This window comes from Ursus maritimus, unplaced genomic scaffold (genome assembly GCF_017311325.1).
Source record: "Ursus maritimus isolate PB19 unplaced genomic scaffold, ASM1731132v1 scaffold_31, whole genome shotgun sequence".
Taxonomy (NCBI): domain Eukaryota; kingdom Metazoa; phylum Chordata; class Mammalia; order Carnivora; family Ursidae; genus Ursus; species Ursus maritimus.
The window spans coordinates 12,740,089-12,759,121 of record NW_024425675.1 but is presented as its reverse complement, the minus strand read 5'-3'; the positions used below and the strand labels follow the sequence as shown (position 1 = coordinate 12,759,121).

Genomic DNA, 19,033 nt, shown 5'->3' with positions numbered 1-19,033 from the left:
AAATGGAAAGATAGACCGTGTTCACAGATGGGAAGAATTAGTATTGTTAAAATGTCCATACTATCCAAAGCAATCTACACATTCAATGCAACCCCTATTAAAATACCAAAACTATTTCTCACAGAACTGGAACAAACAATCCTAAAATTTGTATGGAACCCCAGAAGACCCCAAATAGCCAAAACAGTCTTGAGAAAGAAGAGCAAAGCTGGAGGTATCATAATCCCAAATTTCAAATTATAGTACGGTAAGCTACAGTAATCAAAACAGTATGGTACTGGCACAAAAACAGATACACAGATCAACAGAACAGGACTGAGAACCCAAAAGTAACCCCACGCTTATATGGTTAATTAACCTACAACAAAGGAGGCAAGAATATAGAATAAGGAAATGACTCTCTTTTATGGGAAAACTGGAGAGCTACATGCAAAAGAATGAAATTGGACCACTATCTTATAACTACAAAAATAAACTCAAAGTGGATTAAAGACCTCAAGGTAACATCTGAAGCCATAAAGTTCCTAAAAGAAAACACAGGCAGTAATCTCTTGCACATTAGTCTTAACAGGTTTTTTTTGGATCTCTCTCCTCAGACATGGTCAACAAAAGCAAAAATAAGCTATTGGGACTACACCAAAATAAAAGGCTTTTGCACAGTGAAGGAAGCAAACAGGCAACCTATAGAATGGGAGAAGAGATTTGCAAATGATATATCCAATAAGGGGTTAATATCCAAAATATACAAAAAACTCATAAAATCAACACCAAAAACAAATCTGATTAAAAAATGGGCAGAGGACCTGAATAGACATTTTTCCAAAGAGAACATACAGATGACCAATAGACAGACACCTAAAAAGATTCTCAGCATCACTAATAATCAGGGAAATGCAAATCAAAACCAGAATGAGATGTCATCTCATACCAGTCAGAATGGCCATCATCAAAAAGAAATAAGTACTGGCAAGGATGTGGAGAAAAGGGAACACTTGTGCTCTGCTGGTGGGAATGTAAATTGGTGCAGCCACTGTGGAAAACAGTATGGACATGCCTCAAAAATTAAAAACAGAAATACCATACAACATAGTAATTTCAGTTTTGGGTATTTACCAAAAATTCAAAAAGATACATGCACCCCTATGTTTATTGCAGCATTATTTACAATAGCCAAGATATGGAAGCAACCTAACTGTCCATCGATTGACGAATCGATAAAGATGTGGCGTATATCTATCCAATGGTGATATTACCCAACCATAAACAAAGAATGAAACCTTGCCATTTTGTGACAACGTGGATGGACCTTGAGGTCATTATGCTAAGTGAAATAAATCAGACAGAGAAAGACAAATACTGTATGCTTTCACTTACACGTGGAATCTAAAAAAAAAACAAAACAGGGGTGCCTGGGTGGTGCAGTCGTTAAGCATCTGCCTTTGGCTCAGGGCGTGATCCTGGCGTTCTGGGATCGAGCCCCACATCAGGCTCCTCCGCTGGGAGCCTGCTTCTTCCTCTCCCACTCCCCCTGCTTGTGTTCCCTCTCTCGCTGGCTGTCTCTCTCTGTCAAATAAATAAATAAATAAAATCTTTAAAAAAAAAAAAAAAAAATAAAAAAAACAAAACATGAACAAAAAAAAAACCAGGAACAGACTCAAATATGGATAATCTCATGGTTGCCAGAGGGGAGGAGGGGGTGGAGTTGGGCAAAATAGGCGACGGAGATTAAGAGGTACAATCTCCCAGTTATAAACTAAGTAAGTCATGGGGATGAAAAGTACAGCATAAAGGATACAGTCAATAATACTGCAATAATGTCGCATGGGACCGATGGTAACTATACTCACTGTGGTGAGCACAGTGTAATGTACAGAACTGTCAAATCACTACATTATGCACATGAACCTAATATGACATTGCATGTCATCTATACTTCAATTTAAAAGTTAAAATAATTTAGAGGCGCTTGGGTGGCTCAGTCAGTTAAGCGACCTACTCTTGGTTTCAGCTCAGGTCATGATCTCGGGATTGTGAGACTGAGCCCCCAGTTGGGATCCACATTCACTGGGGAGTCTGCTTGAGGATTCTCTCCCTCTGCCTCTTCCCCCACTCTCTCACGTGTGTGTACTCTCTCTCTCTCTCAAATAAACAAATTTTTTAAAGAAAAAGTTAAAAAATTTTTTCAAAACTGTAAGATCCAGAAATATTTTCTTTATACCTGTCCTGGACTTGTCCAGCATTTCCTTGCTGTCATTAGGTACAATAGGCAGCGTGTCAGCCCAGTACCCGTTAGAAATTGTCTGAATGATCCTATTCTGAAATACTAACAAGAAGTTTGGGGCCCTGGGGTGCCTGGGTGGCTCAGTTGGTTAAGGGGCTCTTGGTTTCAGCTCAGGTCGTGATCTCAGGGTCATGAGATGGAGACCCGAGTTGAGCCCCACATGGGGCTCCACACTTAGCTTGGAGTCTCCTTGGGACTCTCTCCATCTCCCTCTGCCCCTCCCCCTGCTCTCTCTCTCAAACAAATAAATAAATCTCAAAAAAAACCAAAACCAAAACCAAAACCAAAACCAAAAACCAAGTTTGGAGCCCACTATTTTTCACATGTAACACAGGCTCTTTATTGTTGTTTTTCTAAATGTTTCTAACGTTTTCTAAGGTTCCAAATGCATTACCTTACATTTCTCTGTATACAGCTGAGTATGCTAACTTCCGGACTCCTGCAGTTTCAGATCTGTGGCAAATCGTCTTTCAGTGTATTTCCCCCCCCCCCCAGTTTGCTGTTTTAGTATCTATGAGTGCTTACTATCAAAATGTAAATTTAGCCAATCTCAAAGATATTAGTGACTGGGTCGTTTTAAATTAAAAACCAGATTTAAATTAAAAATCTATGGTATTAACAGTCCATGGACAACAAATACCCTTTGCCCCATTCCTTGTTTTTCTCGTAGCCAGTCTTTTTACTTCTTTTGCCAAAGGAACTGTCAAAAACCTTTTAAGGCTTGTCTCTCGGGGCACCTGGGTGGCTCAGTCGGTTAAGCATCTGCCTCTGGCTCAGGTCATGATCTCAGGGTCCTGGGATCGAGCTCAGCTGGAAGCTCCCTGCTCAGCTGGGAGCCTGCTTCTCCCTCTTCCTCTTCCTGCCCCTTCCCCTGCTTGTACTCTCTCTTTCTCTGTGTCAAATAAATAAATAAAATATTAAATAAATAAATACATAAAGCTTTTCTCTCTGTGCTCTCCCCAAAAGCTTACATCCAGTGCATTTCACCGTTATTCTTTGAACTGTGTCTGTTTGCGTCATTACACTCTTTGGCTTACATGTCACAGTCATAATAAAAAATTATACCCACTGGCTCTACTCGTCTTCGAACTACCTCAAAAGAAAGCCAAAAAACAAAAAAACCACACCACATTAATGAAACATGATTTATGTTTATCAGAAAACCTGAAGTTCCCTCCCAATATACAGTCTCAGCTCAAGCTCCCTGTTACCGAAAGGATTCTTGGTCTCTAGGACACCACAGCCTCCTCGGGCATCATCCTTGCGAGCCGAGTCACCTGCTAGAAACTGTCACGATGTCTCACGCATATGGCAAAGTGACCATTTGTGAAGTACCACTGGGTTCTTTGAAAACTTTTGGGAGAATGCCCAGTCTATTACGGCTGCTTCCTAGCATTTCGCTGCCCTGCCAAATCACTTCAAGTTGTGCTCTGGTGTGTCCTTATAGCATTTCTTATGCCCATCTTGCGTGCAGCTGTCCCACCTCAGCTCACCATGCACAGCTGCTTCGCTTCTTATATTGTCAGCTAGTCCGCCAAGTGTCCAGCCCTCGTAAAACAGTGGGTTCATAAGGATTATTTTCATGCTTGCGGGACAGATGCAAAGAAAAACCTCATTACTGGTGACAATCTTGTCATTTAACGTCAACGAGGGCAGAGAGGCCATGTATGTATTTTTAAGAATTCTAAGGTTTACATTTGCAAAAGGATTTTGATTCATAAGAGGGGTCTGCTTTAGAGTGTTTAAAAGTAGGGAATGAAATTACAACGTATAATTACATAGCATAAGAGATCCTACGCGTATCATTTTTAAGAGGAGTTTATTAACAAAGTACGTGTGCAATCTCTTCAACTGATTTTCTTTTTCTTTTTTTTTAGCCCAATGTTTTTGATATTTAGTATAAGGTCAAGCAAGCACTTACTGCTAAATAGCCAGAAGGGGCTAGGACATAAGAATCAAAGTCTCTATGTCTCTGAACCATAATCATCGACTGCAATAAATTTCAGAAGAAAAGTGGATCATTAAAAAGGAAATTCTCCTCTTGTGTCTGGGATCCACAAGAAAAGAAAAAAGAAAAGAAAAGGGAAAAGAAGAGAAAAGGAAAGAAAAGAAAAAAGAAAAGAAAAAGGAAAAGAAAAGAAAAGAAAGAAAATTCACCTCAAGGAATATTGGTCATGGCACAGAATCAAAGCCTCAGGACTAAAAAAGTTAGTAGCTGACTAATCCTGTCACCCACCTGGGTACTGGCGCCCCTGGACAACAGCAGGCGTTGGGGCCAATAGTCGTCAACTTCAGTTACACACACTGGTAACTGAGAATTACTCAGTTATCAACTGTGTTCTTGGTCATTCGATACCAATAGTAATTACAGATTTTTTTCTAAGAACGTACTTTTTATGTATGAGCATAAGTAAATTTGCTGCCATAGTGTCCCTTTCATTCTTGAGTGAGGGGGAGGGGTGGACTTACAGCCGGCGTGTCAGGAATGCTGCCCAAACCCAACTCTGCCCATGGGAGTGTGCTCTGATTGTGAATGTTTATCCATCTTGTCTACCACTGTGGAAAAAAAGACTTTGAAACATGCTGACCCAACACATACTCAGATAATTTCAGGAACAGGAAACTCATTATTCCCGAAGGCAGCTAACTGCATCCTTAAACAACTTGAACTCCTAGACAGTTGTTCTTTTTTTTTTTTTTTTAAGATTCTATTTATTTATTTGACAGAGATAGAGACAGCCAGCGAGAGAGGGAACACAAGCAGGGGGAGTGGGAGAGGAAGAAGCAGGCTCGTAGCGGAGGAGCCTGATGTGGGGCTCGATCCCATAACGCCGGGATCACGCTCTGAGCCGAAGGCAGACGCTTAACCGCTGTGCCACCCAGGCACCCCTAGACAGTTGTTCTTATCTCCTGAAGGAAATCTCATCTCCCAATCACTTACACATACTACATCTGACTTAAACCTCACAAGTGAATTGAGGGAGAGGACTCTGAACCCCTGGATTCCTTTCAGAGACCTGAAAAGTGGTATTAGTAGGTGTCAAAAAGACTATTTTCTCCCTGTCAGTTATTCTACATGAAGGGGCCAATTAGTCATTGAAGAAAGAAAGTTCTTCTTTCTGTTATAATCTACGAATTAAGGAGATCTGTATGATAACAAAGGAGGTTAGTAACATTTCAGTATTTTCAATTTGGAAATGAACACAGTTCTCATTTTATTAGTGATGAATAAAGGGGTCACCAAAATGAAAATAATTAGAAACATTAAAAAGAAGAAAATTTCCTGAATCCATTAAAAAAGCATGAATAGAAAACTTTGAAATTGATAACACAAAATCATTAAAATACAGTATCAACAGAGAACAGAATTCTATATAGACTTAAGATGAAGGATTATATCTGAAAAACCTGTACAGTCTCAGCTATCAGGCACGGAGCTAAGAACCACCTCACAGAAATCACTTGCACTCCTTCAGCTTTACTGACAGCACACAATGGGGAAAACGCAGGTCTCTGCAAGCAGGATATGTTTTCCTCACAAAAGTTGAAGCTTTCCTATTCCTATTAAATTCCTTACATATATGTATACCCAGAACCAAAAGCAAAAGATCTGGGCTAATCACACATCTCAAAATAATCAACTATAAATGACTTAGATTCACTAAAACAACTACTTAAAGATTCACGTATCCGTCTGTAACTCTAAAGACACCAACCCATCCTTTTATTCGTTTTTGGCACACGGTTCTTCCAGAAGGTTTCACAAAACCGGGCTTGCCGGAACCTTCAGGGGGGGCCGGGGCCGGGGCCCAGCCTTGGAGCTCCCTGTGCTTCATTCCTTCTCCGCCTCCTGTTTTGCCAGGCCGCTGGGCCCACGGCAAGTCCCCTTGCACAGGCTCGCATACACATACTGAGCCGACTCCTGAGCCCTCAGTTAACAAAAGCTCTTACATCTAAAAATGTTGACAAACTGCTTGGCAATGTCACTAATTCCTTAGATGAACCGGATGCGTGCATTTTTCTGTAAACAGCAATAAAGGAATGTATGGCTTCCATGTGGAAATGTCAACAATGCATGAAGGTGCACTGTTGTGTACCAAGTGCGACAATGCACTCGGAAAAAGTGGAACCACAGGAGAGCCACTGAATGCAGCACAACCACTGAAAACCGCCTGCGTTGCCACGACACCCTGCTGCCTCTCCACTAACTGCCTCCAGCCTTTCTTACCCACACTTTCACATCAAAACAAAACAAAACAAAACAAAAACAAAAAAACCAGATCGCTCTAAGTACATCATTGCATAAGGCCAGAATGTGCTTACTACTCTATTCAAATACCTGAGCCCCAAGAAAAGAAAAAGAAGTCTCATAATTGCTTACCCCAAGAAAATATCTTATGCAATTAAGTATCTCTTGAAACTTGCATTAATCTCGACCTTCTTAGCATTAAATCAACAGCAGCAAAAGAATTGTAACAGTAAGAATAAACAGAAGCAACGGTGAAAGGCACTGTTCTAGGGGTTCAATGCATATTAATTCATTTAATCCTCAAAACAACTCTGCTGGGGTGGAAGGACAACCCCATGAGGTAGGTACTGGTACTACCCACACTGTACAGAAGGGAAAATTGAGGCACGGAGCGGTTAATTAATTTGTGCAAGGTCACAGAGCCAGTAAGTGGCAGGGCCCAGACAGTCTGGCTCCTGAGTCTGAACTCAGGCACGTTGCTGGACCACCTCCTCCAAGTCTTCAATACAGCATCAGGTCAAGTTCAATCCTTAGGGCTCCCCAAATTGGAAATCTTCAAGATTATTTACTACCTTTTTTTTGTTTTGTTTATTTAAGTAATTTCTAGACCCAGTGTAGGGCTCGAACTCACAACCCTGAGATCAAGAGTCGTGTGCTCTTCTGACTGAGTCAGCCAGGAGCCCCAAGGTTATTTACTATTGAAATGTGCTTTCCATGAATTGAAATATTTTAAACAAAATTTTGGAAGATTTTCATTTGTCCCTGTGTGCAGGAGAGTGATTCAAGACTGAAGGATTTCCTCTTCCAAGAGAATTTTTCTTCAGAGAGCACAACTATGGAAAAAGGAGAGAAAAACCTAACATTTGCTGAATGCCCTGCAACTACTAATACTGCCAGATGCTTTTATGTACCTTCTCTCGGTTGTCCTCATAACAACATGGCAACAAACGTCAACCCCATGTTACAGATGACAACACTGAGCTTGGAAGGATGAGTAACTTGTCCAAGGCAGCAAAGGAAAGGTTAAAATTTGAAACAGCCTGGGTCCAATGCCAACCACAAAACTTAACAAAGGCATTCAATGCAAAGACGAGAGCAGTGGGGGATAAACTGGCTGTGGGGCCCTGAAGCAAACATTTCTACCGGCCCCTCTGTTTCGGCACCTGCTCCACGCCAGAGGATGAAAATGTCCTTAACCTCAAGCGAACATTAGCTTATGTGGTCCCCACATAACCCCCTTGGGGAGGCAGAAGAGGTGGTGGAATCCCCATTTTACAAAAAAGAAAATGGGGGGCACCTGACTGGCTCAGTCAGTGGAGCACAGGACTCTTGATCTCTGGGTTGTGGGTTTGAGCCCCAAGTTGGGTGTGGAGGTTACTTAAAAATAAAATCTTAAAAAAAAAAAAAAAGAAAATGGGATGGTTTTGGTAAAGCCTGCATTCATGCCAGGGGCTCAAACAGTGCTGGGTGTCAGTGCCAAATGGCATCGACCATGCCCATGGGCCACAAGACTCCATCTTACTGTGGTAGCACTCGGGATGGCGGCTGTCATCAGCTCAGCTCCGAGCTCTTCCCCAGCCACCCTGCACACAGCCCAGCTGGATCACACTCGTGCCTTCCTTTGTCCTTGTCACCTTACCTCCTGGGTACCTGCACCGTCTCCCAGGACCTTACAGGTAATAAACCTGGAGAGACTTTCCAGATACCACCGCTTTTTTCTTCTCTTCTAGATATGAAAAGCCCCAGATTTATTCTTACTCCCTCATTCCTTCTCCTTCTCTCAGGATTACTGATTTCCGTTGCGGTATCGTGTGTTTCTTTATACAGGGATCCTCGTACAAGAAGAGCGGGGGAGGGAGTTTTACAAAACTTCTTGTTACTGAATCTTCAAAATTTTACTCCTTACTTTTTATCATAAAACCTAAGTCTTTAAATATCATTTGTGCAAGTCAGAAATACCGTAATACTTACAATCGGTCATTACTTATGGATGCCCTACCGGATTCCACAAACGAGGAGGTGGCTTATCGGTTACATCTCCAATGTTTTCAGTTGAGAGCTCCTGATAGAAAGGGAAACCTGCTCTCAGCAAGTGCCGGACCGACAGGGCTCCAGTAAATGACTCTCGAGAACACACTTCAGGGCAGTGCAACTTCTCAAAAATAAGCTTTCTTAATAACATTTCTAATAATTAGTGAACAGGAAGAGTTGCGGAAAGCATCTTTGGACTAGAGTCAAGACGGCATTCCTTGCCACTGCCAATCTGGACCACGTATCAGAACCCTGTCAGTGTCTTAGACAATAGAAAACAGTCCAAAATCTATACCAGATTGTTTGAGGAAAAGCGTAGGGTACAATATGCTTCTAAATAAACACATTATGGAAGCTGTCTTTAGATCCTTCTATCATTAAGGGTAGCTGCTTGTTATCTCTCACCCTAAATGGTGTCTTCCCTGCCCTACAGCTCAGAATCTGGGCACTTGGACTGAGTATTACAGTAGAATGCTCCTGAGAAACACCAGGTCCTGCCTGTGATCTTCCCCTCGACAGAGGTGGCCCTTTTTTATGAAGTCAGAGTCTCCTTTTACCTAATAAAACACGGTCTGCACGACTTACACACCAAAGTACAAATTCTACAGCGTGTGAATCTTCGTTCTGTCAACAACGCAGAAACCACATCCTTCAGGCAATCAATAATCACCCCAATTCATCACCACGCCAGCCTGGAAAAACTGATTTCTGAAGTAATCATTTATTCAAGCTTTATCTCGGAAAAAGCCAGATTAGAAGGCCATACACCTGGGCTGTATCATTCTGAGACCCCAACCCTGGGTTGCATTTTTGCCCATGGCTTTCAGGGAATTCAATAATAGTTATGCATACCCAATCATTTTAATCCTCTTTTACTCTGTTGCTGTTTATTGCCCTCTACAGCACATTTCCCTCAGAACCACGGAGTGAAAATGAAAGCAGTGTTTGTCCTCCCATGAGACAAGGATAGTTCTGTCACAGCTTTGTCATGGCTACTAAAAAATCCAAGTTCAAACATCAACGTCCTAAACTAGGACCGTGTACAATGTTATGGTATATATATATTTCCATCTTCTTCTTTACAATTTGATTTTTTACCTTGGTTGTTGTCTTATTTTACGTATGCTTTCCTGGTTAAGTCTCAAAGACTTCTGGAGAGTAGATGGGTTATAAGGATTTCATCTTCATCACTAAAAAGAGAGAGATTCTGTATTGCGTCTTGATTCGCTTAGAAGGCTACTTCTCGGGAAATGAGGCTCTACTTACGAGTATTCTTCACGTTTCAGTAACATTTAGATGAAGCAGGTGTCTATGATAAAAAGGAAGGAAAAAGAAAAAGATGATTCCGAGGCCGTATGCTTGGGAAGCAACAGAACAGAACAGAGGATTTGAGAAGGAAATTAGTCTTTAGGAATTAGTTATCAACAGATCTCCACTAGTTCATCTGGGTAACGGTGGGCCATCCACACACTATCCAGAGATGAACTGAACAGACGAGCCTGGTGCTGCGTAGGGAAACGTGATTCTAGTCCTAACTGAAGATGAGCTCTTTCTCTATGTCTGTTTTCTCATGAATAACGTGAAGGAAGTGGGGGGGGGGGGGGGATCACAAGTAGCATCTGGTTCTACCCAGATTTTATGATTTTTTGAGACGGAATCTAAGAAATGAAGAGAACCTGATGAAAAGGTGCAAATCTGGAGCCCCTCCATCCATACACACTGCTCGTAGACTCTCCTAAGGGGAGAGGGGAAGAGTGAGCAAGACAATCCGCTGGGTTGAGGAAGAAACTCTCAGAATGTCTATTTATAGTTATTTTTATCTTCGAAGGAAAGAAATGCTGCTTCTATCAACACCAGCATCCTCATTTGGATTCACATGTCAGATGGTCCCCTGTCATCCGTTCGGTTTATTTATGGTAGGATGTCATCTATGCGGCATTAAAAAATAAAACTTGAAGTAATGAGGTGGGAGTGACCACAAAATATTTTGCACCGATACAGAAGTGTTCTAGTTCTCTCATGGCAAAATACATAAAAAGAATTGTCTTAAGGATGATTAACATATTCTTTTATGTAAATATAGTCTAGACGTTCTAAATTTACTGACCTATTCCATGATCATAAGTAGCTCCCAGTAATGCGCTGCCCGGCGGAAATTTTGAAATGAACTTTACTTAGTTCCTTCAAGATAAAGATGGGGTTCTAAAATGTTCAAAAAATAACTGCTTTTTGGAAAGAAACTCCTATTATGGAGACAGAAATTTACAAAGCGGGGTGCTTTTGTATTTACAGAGGACTTAGAAATAGTTCTCTAATCTATATTAAAATTTTCAATGAATGTAAAAAGTTTACTTCAACCCTCCACCATCCTTACTAATATACCTAAATACATGTTTTGAGAACTTCATGATATCAGGGGAAAAAGGAAATTTACCAGACCAATTTTAACCAAAAGTTCTGCATTCATTTGAAAACGAGATTTGCTAGTCAATAAACTTAGCCAAAAATGCACTTCATCCATTTGGATCAATGTATCTTCGTGAGGTAACTTTTTTTTTTTTTTTAGCTATTCTAAGTTTTCAAACCAAATAACAAAATCAGTTGAAAGTAGAACCAGACTTGCAAATCACCAAGTGTTCACAAAGATTTTTAAAAACAATAACACAAATTCCTCCACACAGCCTTCATTTAAAAACACACATACAATATATTAATAACACTCTTAAAACGAGCAAAATTTTAGCTGTTAATATTTACTTTAACTTTAATGCAGCTTTAAAACTTCTTTGTATTCTAGGGGCACCTGGGTGGTTCAGTAGGTTAAGCATCCAGCTCTTGATTTAGGCTCAGGTCCTGATCTCACGGTCATGGGATCGAGCCCTGTGTGGGGCTCCGTGCTGGGCGTGGGGCCTGCTTAAGATTCTCTCTCTCCCTCTGCCTTTGCCCCTTCCCATAGCATTCGCTCTCTCTCTCAAAACAAAACAAAACCTCTTTGTATTCTAAAACAAACAAAATAATGTACAACATGAAATGTGTTAAGGATTTATATATTGAGGAAATACGCTCAAATTTTTTCACTAATGGGCTGCACAATAAAAACCTGGATTCCTATAGGAAAATTAGTGGTAATCACTCCAGTTTATCTGTTTTTCTCAAGCTCATCAGAAGTAACAACTTTCAGAATCATTTGTCACTTAGTAGTTTCTCCCAATACAATCGATAATACTTTATAATCAAGGGACATCCTGGCACAGCTACGCAAAGGAAAAAAAATCTTTCTATCAAGCAATACCTATTTCACAAGAATGTACAAGTTATCTCTGCCTATCCGAATTCAATATGTAAGATTCTTTTCCCACCCACCACACCTAAGAACATGTCTTGTTTTCCTAATCGTAAAAGCACTGTATGCTCAATATTTTTTAAAAATCAAACTATAAAAAGATGTAAGTGGAAAGGATAAAATCACCTATCATTCCCTTCCCTCCCTAATTACACTAAAACATGTAATATTTTAAAACACTGGCTAAGTCCTCATTCAACCTATCAGAGTTGCCGCAGCAGTTATGCTGACCTCCATGAACCTGTTTAATAGCTACACTGTATTTCAATATACAATACATCATATTTTATTTAACCCAAACATCACACTAACAGATAACCATATTATTTCCAATTTGTTTATTATAAGAAAATACCTTATGTTTTGGTTTTGCTTTTTAAGGAAACAGGATAAAAGGGTCTCTCCTCAGTTGGTGTACCCAACAGTTGTAAGTAAATGTTTCTAGCTCACCTCTTATTTAGGACTATCCCACGTGCCATCAGAACAGTCTTTTCTTCTTAAAATAACCAAACTGAAATGAATTCTTAAATGGTCTCTTGTTTTGGAGGTTCAGAAATGGGAATACATTTGTTCTGAAATACTATTCGGCCACTCTGGTTAAGTGGCTATTCGGCCACTCTGGTTAAGTGGAAAACAACTAATTTCATTCCAAATACTACTCTGTACTGAAGTTTTTTTGAACTCTTGCAGAAATTTCTCACATAGGGAAACAAAGTACTTTCTTAAAGAAAGAAAGAGCATAAAAGATTTATATTCAGAATTCTAAAAAGTTCTGATTTTGAAATTAATGAAAAAGTCCACTTATTAATATTGAAAAGCCATACTGGCTATGTTCTCACTCAACACCCTTACCAAAGCCTACTCAGAATGGTCTGTGACTTTTAAACATGAATTAAAGAGACTTCTTTAACAAGATACAATATTTTCTGCTTTTCATGTCAGTTAATATTTTGAAATAATAACAGGATAGGAATAATTCTCTATTAAGTAATCATCCAAGTTAAATATACATTACCATGTTTTTATAAAAGGCCCTCAATTTTCTACTTAATTCAAGCTTTAAAAAATAAAAATCAATTAAGGTTCAATTTTAAAAGAAATGTATTATCCAGGGGCTAATTTTAAAGCCCGCATCCATCTGAAATAGTCAGTAATTTAGGTCTCCTGAAAACTGGCAACTGTAGTTACCACTGTCACAATAAAACACATCCACATAAAGTGGAAATAACAGTTTATCTGGATGACTGAGGTTTATAAGCATGACCTTTCCTTTCTTTCTGAGAGCTCTGCATTTGTCCCTTCAATTTTCTTCAATGTTCTCAAGAATTCTTTCTCTTCAGCAAAAATGTTACTTTTTAGATTATGGAAAAGAGTTAAATGTTAAAACAGGTAATTGTATTTTATTTTTTTTAAGTAATCCCTACTCCCAACGGGGGCTCAAACTCAGGACCCCAAGATCAAGAGTTGCATGCTCTTCGGACTGAGCCATTCAGGTGCCCTGGGAATTTTATTCTTTTATGAAAATATACAATATATTCATTCACTTCTGTTCACAGGAAAAATTACATTGCTCTCTCCTTTCGGAATACGAGTTATCTAAGAAAGGAGCCAGGCACTCATAGTTACCTGGCGAAGCTTCAACCTTCCCTACCTGGCCTTGCCAGGTTGCAAGATGTTTGTAAAGTCAGCACAGGTGACTGACATATTTACATCAGATAATGCTAAGCAGAGGGGACAGTGCACAGAATGGAGCTCTAAGCCAAGGACAGGACCACCAAGGGGTGAGAACACTCAGCCTTTATAAAGCAAACACGTACATGCTAATTACGGACTCCAGTGGGTGTGTTGCATTACATCTTCAGAACAGTGTTTTCTGAATTGTCCACTGGTCAAGTCTCCTGTGAAGTAGTAAGACTAGGTAACCACCTACAGATTCCTAGTATTCTATCTGAGGACTTTTACCTGTCCATAAACGTTATAGGGTTGGGCATAATGAAACTACACAGAGTATGTCCAGTTGAATTGAGTCGAACATAAACAGCTTCTGGGATCCAAGGACTCTGCCTGAAAAGCCACCAACTTCCAAATGACCACCACCACCTGTCCTACTGTTATCTCGACCCCCAACTTCCAGACCCTGGACTTGTAGGAAAGCACATAGTTGGTCTTGTGGCTTTTGTTTTTTAGAAAGGGAATTACCAAGCCTTCTGTTTCAGAGAACCTGAGGGTTCTAAACCTGAATGAAGAATGAGATTGTGCTGAATGACTCAGTGAAAACAGCTCGCCATAGAAGACAGACAGCGCGCGTGACGACCGCTCCGCCATACCCCAGACTGGACGCCCCCACACTGCACATATGTTCAACTGCCTAAAATGCCTCTAAACAGAGCTTTAAATGGGGTAAAAGCATCCTTCAAAAATATATGTAAAGAAAAGCATATCTTTTTATTCCAATCTGTGCTGCACAATTTAGGGATACTCAAACAGGAGATGTGATAAAGACACTCTCACCACATTTCTGGGATTAGAAACTGGTGCGGCCCTTTTTGAAAGCAATTTGGCAACATGTACTGAGTGTCTTAACATACTCATACCCTCTGACCAAGTAATTTCTCAAAAGGGGAATCTGTTCTAAGGAAACCAACTAAAAAAGGAAAAAGTTTTATATGGGGAGATGTTGACTGCAGCATTAATTATGGTAGCAAAAAAATGGAACCAATGTATAGACTATTAAAACTTCATTAGACTATTAGGCAGTCATTAAAAATTATCATTGCGAGGAATACAGAATGATATGAGGAAATATAGAGACAGTATAATCTCAATAAGATTTAAAAAAGATTGAAAAATACACATCAAAACATTGACACTGATTGCCTCTGAATGATTGTGGTAACTCTTTACTGTATTTATCTCTGTTTTTCAAGTTTTCCATAGAGTACATACCATATATATATTATTATATAAAATAAGTATAGAGGGAAAAGATAGATCTCCCTCTATACTTATTAGAACTTAAATTCCACTGACATCATGAATGTCTCTAGTTCACCTAAATAAACGAAAGAAGTTTCATGTAACACAAAATAAAAATGTTCACTACTGGCTGTTACTGGATCAAATCTTCACTGGCATGTTTTAAACATGCAAATTTCTGATGCCAAAACTGCAAGCGAAACGTGAGGGAGACAAAAGGATACACTAGCTTCTCCTAACCTATTTTTTTTTCACTTAAACTTAAATTTGTTCCTGTCCTCCTACTTTGGCTCATGTGCCAAAAAAAGTAAGTGCCTTATGGGTTTATCATAATTGTTTCTGAACAGTTCTTTCTATGCCAAAGCATTTGAACTTTTCATCTGTGTGCAGACAGAATCTAATTTATGAATGGGTTGTGTTCCAAACATTCATTTGTAAGTTGGCTCTTTGTTTCTATGAGGAAACATATTCCAAGTCCTCATGTTATAGTAAAAGCTGAGGTCTTGGTTCTACGAGGGAGGGGTCCATTGAAAAGAAAGTTCCTTCTCAGGTTTGCGGGCACAGAAGACAGCTAGAGCAAATTTTCGAAAAGGTAAAGTTGATCAGTAGCGCACTGAGACCGGCAATCCCGGAGCACGGGAACTCAAGGAGCCGGGGCGGACTCATGAAAGACAAACGAACACACGACGCGCCTGGGAGTGGGAGAGAGTAGGACCAGTAACGTGGCCAGGCAGGAGGAGGGTCACTAAGGAAATCTAAGAGGACCATAAAGAAATTCAGTTTCTGCTGAGTTAGATGCGTCTTCAAACTTTTAAGACTGTAGATGACTCAGTCAGCAAGGCTTCCATCACATTTACGCCTGGATACCCCCGGACAGAGACAATGACAGTGTGCGTGTTTGGGAACAGGGGGATTCCAGCCTGGGCACGCAGCTATGGTCAATACAAATGTTTCTATTATAAAGTCATAGGTGTTCCCGAAAAACTAAGTTCTGTATACACACCAAACACACATTGTAGGCAGACCACTCAAAACTTACAGAACTCTGTCACCAGAATGCTTAAAAAATAAAATGCTGGGGCGCCTGGGTGGCTCTGTCGGTTGAGCGTCTGCCTTCGGCTCAGGTTGGGCCCCCTGCTCAGCCAGGAGTCTGCTTCTCCCTCTCCGTCTGACCTTCCCCACCACCACCCCCCCACTTGTGCTCTCTCTCGCTTGCTCTCTCTCAAATAAATAAAATCTGTAAAAAATAAATAAATAAAATGCTAAAAATATACATATGAGTCTTCGAAATTGTTTAATTCCAATTAAATACAGAAATGGACTTTATCTTTAAAGATACAATTGTGAAGATCACCCTATGGAAAGAATGTAAGGAACGACTGGGCTTCCAAGTTATAAAGATTAGGATGAAATGCACAAAGACTGGAGAGAACCACAAAATTATGACTTTTAAGACTGAGGTACCTGGCCCCCTGAGTCCAGAGGAAGAACAAGGATGAAACGAGCAAGGTGCCCAGCCTGCTGTCCTGCCTGGACTGCTGCCTCTGGCTGTTTGTTGGCGGACTTTGAATCCAGCTGCTGTTCCCGGGATGCGGTGAAGCTCAAGGAAAACTGTTTGCACCGAAGTCCACGTCATACGCCGTCATTCCCTTTTTATTCACCTTGTGTAAACTACTCAGCTTGAATAGGAGCACGCATGTCGAGAAAAGACAGCATAATTATACATGTTCCAAAACGGATTCAAATCTGTAAGGGAACTTAATAAATCCCATCGTCTTCTCTTTGTCCAGCCTAACACCACCTGAACGCTTTCCTCAAGGATGCCAACACATAGGAATTTGACATGAGAAATTTTGGATGCATGACCCGAGAAAAGCAGGGCAAAACAGGGCAGATGCTAGCACCCAGGGGGCCCCCTGTGCCCATCAGAAATGAGCTTCCTCTGTGCAGGCAACGCACAGAAAGGGCACCTGTCTCTGGCTAGTGCTGCCCCGGCCACGGTGTGTAGGTGGCAGTGCTGATTTCAGCCCACACGTGCCCCTGGCACCCGGGCGCCGGGGCAGGCTGTGTGGTTGGTACGGCAGGCCCCAGAGGTCACTGGCGGGTTGTAACACAGAGTACCTTCCTCAAAGCGCAGGCTGAGGAAACATAAACAAGGCATGTTTATTACAACTACAAAGAACACTAAAGCTCCAAACTTCAGGGTGCTAGCTCCCTGGAATACGGTTCAATAACCAAGCCTAAAGAAATGAATCCGAACAGAAATAATGTCAATAGAATCATGTGCAAAAGAATGGAAAACAAATAAAACCAGAAAATAGAAGATGGGAAGTATAACAGCACCTGAAAAAAAAAAAAAAAAGGTTCAGCAGTTCCCTAAAACTGACACAGGCTCTTTCTGCTTTTTGCACATGCTACTCGACCCGCCTACCACCTGTTTCCTCCAGTCTCTTCACCAGATTAATTACAATTCATTCTTCAAGATCCAACCCCAATAACACTAACTCCCCCTGGGGCGGTTTGTCAATTCTTTCTTGTGTATAGTGTCTGTGCATAAAAGTTGGGCGGAGGGGTGCTACTCAAGAGGATTCCAAGGCTTGACAACTGTCACTGACCCTCCGCTCAAGTGCCATGGGCAACCAAGCCCACACGGCAGGAAGCCCTGCTCCTGTGGCCACAGCTGGCTGGATTCGATGGCCACCAACTCTCTTTTTGTCTCTCCTCCTTTCTATCACTCTTAAGGAATCTGAAATGAGGATGCAGAGTGGCTAATTGCCCCCATAATGGACCTGGATCTGGGGGCAAATAAGCCTAGGAGCCGTGTGGGGTCTACGTGTACCACGCAGCCGAGAAAAGCCAATATTCCCAGAGAAAAGGGTCATGAAAAGTGAGGCCAAGATCAGACAGTGAGGAAGGAGCCACATTGGGTCCTAGGCTGTGTGAGGCTCAGAAGAGGGTCCTGCCTTTCTGCTCCAAGGGTGACCCAATAACCCTCCCTGTTTTTCCTTCAGCTGATCAGACTTTCATGACTGTCATTTACCACCAAATAAACCTTGAATGAGGCACTTCTGTTAATTCACCAATTTACCACCTTGTTTACATAATTACATGCCTATCTTCCCTGTAAGACTGTGAACTCCCTATAAGCAAAAACTGTCTTTTTCATACGTCTTTCTCTAAGGCCTTATTAGAGAAAATACCAAAAAACACACACCAATGATAGGCTGGCTATTGGTAGAACTTGATTAGATATGAAAATGACATTTTTTACAAAATGAAGTACTAGTTAAAGCTGCACCATTAAACCACATCTCAGGATTCTAGTCACATTCGGGACATCAAATGCTGAGTTATCGATCAAATTCTGGATTGACCTATAAATTGAAACATTTGTAAAAACTTCAAAATTGGAAATATCATTTCCATTTATTAGTTACCCAAGTGCAGCTCATACAGACTCTTTTTGGCTAACAGCCCACGAGATAATAATGTAACGGAGCAGGAATGGTAAGAGAACTATTGAGGCAACCAAGCCAGAAAACCCGGAGCTGTCCTCCACTATCCAGTCCCTTGAGTGGCCACCAAATCCAGCTGATTTTACTTCTAGAACATCCCTTGGACACATCCTTTGTCTTTACTGCCACTCCCAGAGGATGGCCATGTCTCCCTGACAGGCTTCCCTCCTGTGGCACCCAGTTCCTGACCAGATCCAGCCCCAGAACCACCACAGGCCCAGACCTGTCGCTCCCCGCTTACCGCCTGCCATCCGTCTGTTGAGAAACTGAAGCTGATCTCCATTTACACTGATAGAGTGTGAGGAGGTTATGTAGATCAACTCTGCCACTGGAAACGACTAAACATCCTGAATAAAATATTTTGTAAACATCTTCTTAAAGACATCAAAGCACCGAGGAGGCAAGAGTTAGCTTGCCAAAGGCGAAGTGAGAGCTGGATGGGGGAGCAGTCAGCTTAGTCTGAGAAGCCACTTGGGCCCTTGGGGCTTTGATGGTCTCAGGGGTTGAGACAAACAGAAGTCAGAGCCTAGCGCTGACCCAAGTTGGGGGTCTAATAGGAAACCCTTTCTCGATGAAGCCAGAATCCAAAAGGGTCACACCCTCAGAGTAAGTACAAGCCAAAAATAAACCCATTCCAC

General features: G+C 41.1%; 1 protein-coding gene and 1 long non-coding RNA gene across 4 annotated transcripts in view; both read right to left on the bottom strand.

The window, feature by feature from the left end:
* The window catches only part of PIP4K2A (phosphatidylinositol-5-phosphate 4-kinase type 2 alpha), a 177,611-nt gene that overhangs the window by 144,856 nt on the left and 13,722 nt on the right, over positions 1–19,033 (bottom strand). The gene's annotated exons all lie outside the window — the stretch shown is intronic.
* On the bottom strand, positions 2,597–16,613 carry LOC121106305. Of its 2 annotated transcripts, XR_005838919.1 has the most exons (5): positions 16,345–16,613; positions 9,828–9,870; positions 9,660–9,751; positions 8,502–8,592; positions 2,597–4,837 (listed from the first exon to the last, which is right to left on the bottom strand). It is a non-coding gene; the product is annotated as an uncharacterized LOC121106305 (long non-coding RNA). The 2 variants fall into 2 exon arrangements; XR_005838918.1 differs by having other exon boundaries at positions 9,660–9,870.